Genomic DNA, 8,593 nt, shown 5'->3' with positions numbered 1-8,593 from the left:
AATTGTCACTTGGCAGCACTTAATATGCAAGACATATCAGCAGGGAGTGATTTCTGGTCAATTTATTTAATATTAATAATGCCCTCCGCCATGGTGTGTAGCAAATGTTATGACAATAAACCGCCTTCACAAATGAACAATATTGGCATTATTAACACAAAAGTGGAGCTTCCACATTAGTAATTGCTGAACAGGGGCCTGGGCCACAAATGCATCTGGATCCCACAGTTTTGGTCAAAAAACTCAAACAGTTTAAGAACACGAGGTCAGCTGCACCATAACCACAATATTGGCAGTGATAAAGTGGTAAGTCTAGGTGCCTTAACACACTCCTTTAACTTTAGGACAAGACACTTTTTATTAACAAATAAAAACAAACCCAGACAGCAATCTCACACTGGTTGCAAATGACACCTTTAATATGCTTGTTCTTAAGAATTATCCAGTGAATGGCCTATGCAGGTAACCATGGGAGGGAGACAATGATGTCCAGCTATAGAAATCTCATAATGCGTTGGTAGCCTTAAAAGGACAACTTCAGGCACAACAACTGCATTGCAGTAGATATGGTGCCAGGTGGTGTCATACAATAAGGGGTTAAACTGTATCTGAATAGTTAACACCCAAACTTTTAAGGCTGCAACCATCCACTAAGCACATTAACTTCCTATGACAGTGAGAAAGCTTGGGACTGGGTAAGGCTGATAGTCTGAGAGCAAAAAAGAAATAAAAGGTGCGTACCTAATTGATGCCTTGGACCATCAGAGATGGTTGTGGTGCCTAGAGTGTACTTTTAAAGACCGGCACAGCAGCATGGATTTTAAAAAAGAATCCAAACTGTGGTGTCACATGAAACAGGGAGTCTTAACTCACTTCACAGAATCTTCAAGTATGGTTAATAGATGTCACCTTTAAAGGAACACTATGAGTATTCCTGACCCTATAGTGTTAAAAACTATTGTGGCCAGCCCCCTCTCCAAAAAGCTGTAAAATTCACCTTTATTCCAGCGCTGTGTGGATCTCTCCATGCTGGCATCGCCCCTGCCCTCTTGGCTGAGATCTTCTTATGGGAAAGCATTGGATTGGCTAAAATAGTCAGTTCTGATGATGTCAGACAAGGAGGTGGGTGGTGGAGCCAAACAATGCTGGCTAATTAGCAATTAGACATTTTTTACATACCGTTTTCCTTAAGATTAGTTGTAACACTAGAGATATCACTTTTTCTTGCTGCAAAATAGACAGGCAGGAAAATAAAAACTCATCCTCCACTTAATGTGAACCAAGTGCTCCAGAAGATAATCCCCCCTAGCACATCCACACTCCTGAAGAATCTACTCAACACCTAATCCCTGGCCAGGATTATTGTGGCAAACCTAGCCACTTCTGGACTATATTCATTGCAGGTTGTCCGTAGGCTGAAGCTATACTATGTAACGTTAACTGTATATGTATTTTCCTATGGCCGTTCGCATGCTGACAGCCGTATGCTGCCAGCATACAAAGCATTCATACGGCGAAACACGGCTATCCTGGCCGTTCGCCGTACGAATGTGGACTCCCCAGGTAGACCACACATTCACAGGTCGTGTGGCACCAATTACCCGGTTGCAACATTGTTGCAATCGGTAATTAAGGGCTCTCCTAGGTGGCCGTCGTTCGACTACCGACCATGCGGCGGTCGGCCATCTTGGATCCTTTGTCTCTGCAGCGGTGTTCGGTCGTCGAGAGCCTGGAACTGAAAACGGCTACTCAATGATCCGAACACCGCTGGACTTCTAGAGCGTTCGGGAGTTCCGCGTTCGGTACATTATGTGTCCCGTACTTATTCGGTACTTTTAAACCCTCTTTAATGTTTAACTGTATTATGTGCGGCGTTCGGTCAAATCAGCTGGGATCGGAGCGGTATTCTCCCAAAGTGTGCGCCCCGACCCCAGCTATCTACCGAACGTTCAGTTATTCCGAAATACCGAATATTGTGTGAATTACAGATTTTAATGTCAATTGTCGGTTTTGCTGCACGAGGGGATAATCCACTTAATCGTCCATTTTAGTGGGAGTATCCTTCTCGTGCAGCAATGCCTGTTGGGAAAGTCACAGTGCATGTTGGGAGAAATCCCCTGGAATTACTGTATGGAAACCCCTTGCATGGGGAACTGTATAAATATGCTGCCTGTGAATAAACCGAGTTAGTTGACTCCCAAACTGTGTTTCGTCCGGTTATTGGGAGGATTGGGGATATTGCCTTGCTTTCTACTCCGACTGTGGATTTCCTAGATGTACCAACGGATATCGTATGCTGATACATTGCATTTCGTTACAATTGGTGGCAAGCGACGGGATCCGAACCTTACAGCCGAAAAAGCAGCGTTCGTGGAAACTGGAACGACCGAACAAGGAAAGCAAGGGCAATTCGTATGGAGATTGATTATACCATACTAAAGCGACAAACTTTAAAAGAGCTACTGGAAGCCAGGGGTAAGATAGCCAGCAACAAGTCTAAAGCTGTGCTGATCGCTGAACTGATGGAGGAAGACCGAGCCCGCAGCGCTACACCCCCACCAGCCAAGGAAGAGACCCCATTCCAAAAAGAGCTGCGAACCAGGTTGGAGTTTTTACCGCAACCAGTACCGCTGGAAATACTGACCGTGATGGTATCAGATGTACAGGATTATCTGATGGCGACCAGCACACCAGCAACCCCGCCTAGGGCAGAGTCTGTTACTGCCTCCACCTACGGACAGGTAAAGCCCAAAGTCCCACATCACGCCTTTAAAGCGTTTTGTGAAGAAAAGGACGAAATTGATGGGTATTTGCAGGACTTTGAGCGGCTGTGCGATCTGCACGATTTGGAGCCCGCAGTATGGGTGCCGCTGCTGGCAGGCAAATTATCGGGTAGGGCAGCTGAAGCCTACCGTGCTGTACCCCGAGAGGACAGTAAGGATTACCCTAAAGTGAAGAGGGCAATCTTGGAGAGGTATGCTATTACCCCAGAGGCATACCGGCGGAAATTCCGGGGCTTGCGCAAGCCTGAGAAAGATTCTCATGCAGAATGGGCGCACAAGCTGGACCAAGCATCGCTAGGCTGGATACAGGCCAGCAACGCCACTAACATGGAGGAGTTGAGGCAGTTAATGCTGCTGGAACAATTTTTTAATGGTTTGTCCCCAGAGGCACAAGAATGGGTGAGAGACCGGAAACCCCTCACCCTACCCGAAGCCGCTAAATTGGCGGATCAACATTTTGATGCCAGGAGACATCACGGGGCCCAAACTAAGGCCCTCCCTCGGATTACAGGGCCACCTAATAATTTTACCCCTACCAGCCCCACCGTACCCCTGCACAGGCCGGCACTGAATACTCCACCAGCCCCCTCCCGATACAACGGCAGGGCTAACATTCAGTGTCACACCTGCAAACAGTGGGGGCACATTTCTCGAGAGTGCACCCAAAACCGGAGCCGACAAGCTTGGAATCAGGTGCGACAAAATTTGGCACCCAGGGCTGCTGCGCACCATTACCAGGTAGCACCCGCCACCCAAGACGTGCTGAGCGCTCAAATTGAGGAGCCTCTGGGGGTACTGCACGAAGTAATGTCAGTCCGAGCCACCGACAACCGACAGCACCATCGGCAGCTAGTGACCCTGGAGGGAAAGGAGGTGCAAGGGCTCCGGGATTCGGGAGCCACTTTAACTTTGGTTGCACCACATTTGGTACCAGGCGCAACCCACACTGGCGGCTCCGTGGCAGTACGGGTGGCCGGGGGAGCAGTATACCGGCTACCTACTGCCAAAGTTCATTTGGATTGGGGTGTGGGAGAGGGGACCGTAGAAGTGGGGCTGATGCAGAATTTACCTGCTGATGTTGTACTGGGGAATGACTTGGGCCAAATGACTTCCGCTTTTATTCCCCAGACTCCGTACCAGGAGGCCCTTCCCGTAACCACCCGGCAACAGGCTCGCACCACGGCTACACCAACGCACTCTGAGGCTCAGGTAAGAGACCATGTTCCCCAACTGACCCCCATGTCCTGGGATACCCCGACTACCTTTGCGACCGAAGTCCAGACCGATCCCACTCTCCAAGTATATAGGGACCGGGCACAAACCGACCAAGCAGGGTTAGAGGGGGAGCGGTTCATCTGGGAAAGAGAGTTGCTCTACCGTGTCACAGCAAAAGATGTGGGGGGGTCTGTCACCTTAACTAATAAACAGCTAGTGGTACCCCAGAAGTATAGACAGGAGCTGCTGCGAATTTCTCATGACATCCCCTTGTCCGGACACCTAGGGATGACCCGTACCCGATACCGTTTGACCCATGCCTTCTTCTGGCCCGGGATCTCTCAGGATGTGCGCCAATATTGCACCTCCTGCGACGTCTGCCAGCGTGTAGGTAAACGAGGAGATCGCCACAAAGCCAGGCTATGCCCCCTGCCCATCATAGCAGAACCCTTCAGCCGAGTAGCAGTGGACATCGTAGGTCCCCTGCCAAAACCCAGTCCCTCCGGCAAAAGGTATATCTTAACTATAGTGGACTACGCCACCCGATACCCCGAAGCCGTGGCCCTCTCTAATATCCACGCTGAGACCGTAGCAGAGGCATTAATGAAGGTATTTTCCCGAGTAGGTTTTCCCCAAGAGATAATCTCGGACCGAGGTACCCAATTTACGGCCGAGGTTACCCAACATATGTGGAAGGTGTGTGGCATTAAGCCAATAGTTAATTCCGCCTACCACCCCCAGTCCAATGGGCTTTGTGAGCGGTTCAACGGGACGCTGAAGCAGATGCTTCGGACGTTCGGGGAGACCCACAAAGACTGGGAGAGGTTTCTACCTCACCTACTCTTTGCCTATAGAGAGGTCCCCCAGGAGTCGACAGGATTCTCCCCGTTTGAACTACTGTTTGGGAGGAGGGTGCGAGGACCCTTGAACTTGATTAGGGAACACTGGGAGGGAGAGAGTACCTCTAACGAGACCCCTATCGTGTCATACGTCCTGGAGTTCAGGGACCGTCTGGAGGCGCTGACTCAGGCTGTGCACACAAACCTACAGGCGGCCCAGCAACGCCAGCGCCGCTGGTACGATAGAGGAGCCAGGGACCGCAGCTTTCAGGTGGGACAGAAGGTCTTGATCTTAAAGCCCGTCCGCACAGATAAGCTGCAGGCCGTCTGGCAAGGCCCATACCAGGTAGTGGAGCAGCGATGCGACACTACCTATGTGATCGGCCCCTGCTCAGGGGTAGGGAAGAGACGCATGCTCCACGTGAACATGCTCAAACCCTACCATGAGAGGATAGAGGATGTAACGGCCATATGTGCCTCCTCCGTAGAGGATCAGGAAAATCTACCTTTACCCGACCTACTAGAACCCGAGGAACAGATAGAGCCCTCCCGGGGAGTTCAACTGGGGGAGCGGCTAAGCCCCCAGGAGCGTGCCCAGGTACAGGCGCTGATTGTAGCCAAGGGGACTACCTTCTCCAATTTACCTGGGTACACTCCGCTAGCCACCCACCGAGTAGAGACCCCAGGACAGCTACCTATGCGCCAGGCTCCATATAGGGTTCCGGAATCCGTCCGGACCCATATGAAAGCCGAACTGGACGAAATGTTGCAGCTAGGGGTTATCGAACCCTCCGATAGCCCCTGGGCATCGCCGGTAGTCCTGGTACCTAAAAAGGATGGCACCACCCGATTCTGTGTTGACTACCGGAGGCTAAATGACAAAACGGTGTCTGATGCCTACCCGATGCCCCGGATAGACGAGCTGTTGGATAAGATGGCACGGGGCCAGTATCTCACTACCATTGATTTGTGTAAGGGGTACTGGCAGATCCCACTAGCCGATGACGCCATCCCCAAGTCGGCGTTTGTCACCCCGTTTGGCCTGTACCAGTTCAAGGTCATGCCTTTCGGGATGAAAAACGCTCCGGCTACCTTTCAGCGGATGGTAGATCGGCTACTGGACGGTTTTCAGGAGTATGCCTGTGCCTATCTAGACGATATAGCCGTGTTTAGCCAGAACTGGGAAGACCACCTACGCCATATAGGGGCGATATTAGATCGCATTGGGGAGGCCGGGTTAACGCTAAAACCTAGCAAGTGCCACATAGGTATGGCCGAGGTGCAGTACCTGGGCCACCGTGTAGGGTGTGGGCAGCAGAGGCCCGAGCCAGCCAAGATTGAGGCCGTAGCCAAGTGGCCTACCCCCAGGACTAAGACCCAGGTGCTGGCGTTCTTAGGGACAGCCGGCTATTACAGAAAGTTTGTCCCTGACTATAGCACCCTGGCCAAACCCCTAACCGACCTGACGAAGAAGAACCTTCCCCGACTGGTTGTCTGGGCCCCAGAGTGCGAGCAGGCATTCCAACAACTCAAGACTGCTCTCACTAATGCTCCTGTGTTAACTGCTCCTGATCCAACTAAAAGATTTCTTGTTCACACAGACGCTTCAATGTTTGGATTGGGGGCAGTACTGAGCCAAGTGGGAGCCGATGGCGGAGAACACCCCGTAGCCTATTTAAGCCGCAAGTTGCTGCCTCGTGAAGTGAGCTACGCCGCCATCGAGAAAGAATGCCTGGCCGTGGTGTGGGCCCTTAAAAAGTTACAGCCATATTTGTACGGACAACCTTTCTCCTTACTCACAGATCACAACCCGTTAGTGTGGCTAAACCGTGTGTCTGGAGACAATGCCAGGCTGCTGCGCTGGAGCTTGGCGCTGCAGCCCTTTGACTTTACTATCCATTACCGGCCAGGAAAACAAAACGGTAACGCTGACGGGTTATCCAGACAGACTGAACTCGAGAAGTGATCTGTGAGTGCTCTCCCGGACATCCCCAAGCCGATCCGTTGGGATCAGACTGTGTATGCCGGCTTGGTTCTGGGGGAGCATTGTGGCAAACCTAGCCACTTCTGGACTATATTCATTGCAGGTTGTCCGTAGGCTGAAGCTATACTATGTAACGTTAACTGTATATGTATTTTCCTATGGCCGTTCGCATGCTGACAGCCGTATGCTGCCAGCATACAAAGCATTCATACGGCGAAACACGGCTATCCTGGCCGTTCGCCGTACGAATGTGGACTCCCCAGGTAGACCACACATTCACAGGTCGTGTGGCACCAATTACCCGGTTGCAACATTGTTGCAATCGGTAATTAAGGGCTCTCCTAGGTGGCCGTCGTTCGACTACCGACCATGCGGCGGTCGGCCATCTTGGATCCTTTGTCTCTGCAGCGGTGTTCGGTCGTCGAGAGCCTGGAACTGAAAACGGCTACTCAATGATCCGAACACCGCTGGACTTCTAGAGCGTTCGGGAGTTCCGCGTTCGGTACATTATGTGTCCCGTACTTATTCGGTACTTTTAAACCCTCTTTAATGTTTAACTGTATTATGTGCGGCGTTCGGTCAAATCAGCTGGGATCGGAGCGGTATTCTCCCAAAGTGTGCGCCCCGACCCCAGCTATCTACCGAACGTTCAGTTATTCCGAAATACCGAATATTGTGTGAATTACAGATTTTAATGTCAATTGTCGGTTTTGCTGCACGAGGGGATAATCCACTTAATCGTCCATTTTAGTGGGAGTATCCTTCTCGTGCAGCAATGCCTGTTGGGAAAGTCACAGTGCATGTTGGGAGAAATCCCCTGGAATTACTGTATGGAAACCCCTTGCATGGGGAACTGTATAAATATGCTGCCTGTGAATAAACCGAGTTAGTTGACTCCCAAACTGTGTTTCGTCCGGTTATTGGGAGGATTGGGGATATTGCCTTGCTTTCTACTCCGACTGTGGATTTCCTAGATGTACCAACGGATATCGTATGCTGATACATTGCATTTCGTTACAATTATCTTCTGGAAAACTTTCTTCACATCAGATCCCTGGTGGGAATCATACCACCCAAGTGTTATAATTTGTGAGGTGATGCTGCTCTACCAAATATGAGTAAATTACCATTTTTATTTATTTGTATCTGATTTTATCACATTAAGCACTATTATTTGTTTTTATATTGCACTCCTTATATTTATCTGGATGCTGAGAGACTAACCCTAAAGAGCTTTATCAAATCCGAGTGAGATTCCTCATGTCCTTGTTGTGTGTCTTACACCTAAAAATAGACTATCGTCACATTTTTGGTTATTTTCGGTTTTATTTATATCACTATCTGAAGCCTGGACGATTTCCAGCCAGAAACGTTCCAAGAACAGTGCTGACGTATTGGACTTATACGCAGTATATGGCACATCCTGTTATTCTTTGTGTTTTGCCAAGTTCATGGATAATTCTTTTGTGGACTAGGTTTAGAACTTCTAGATGGATCTTTCTTGACATGATGGGAGATTGAACTGTGGAACAAAAGAACACACTTTGAATCTCGAGTAGTCTTCCCCCAGTCTTGGCATTAGAATATTCAATCCCTTTGCTTTCCCACAAACTTGCCTTTATTATTGTTAATCTAATCCAATGATGGCTAACATTGACACTATAAATTGTTTCTGGACTACATTTCCCATGATGCTCAGCTAGCTTTTAGATTAAATCATGGGAAATGTAGTCCAGAAACAATTTATGATGTCAAGGTTAGCCATCACTGTT

Source organism: Pelobates fuscus, chromosome 12, assembly GCF_036172605.1.
Source record: "Pelobates fuscus isolate aPelFus1 chromosome 12, aPelFus1.pri, whole genome shotgun sequence".
Classification (NCBI taxonomy): Eukaryota; Metazoa; Chordata; class Amphibia; order Anura; family Pelobatidae; genus Pelobates; species Pelobates fuscus.
Note: the sequence above shows the minus strand (reverse complement) of the source record.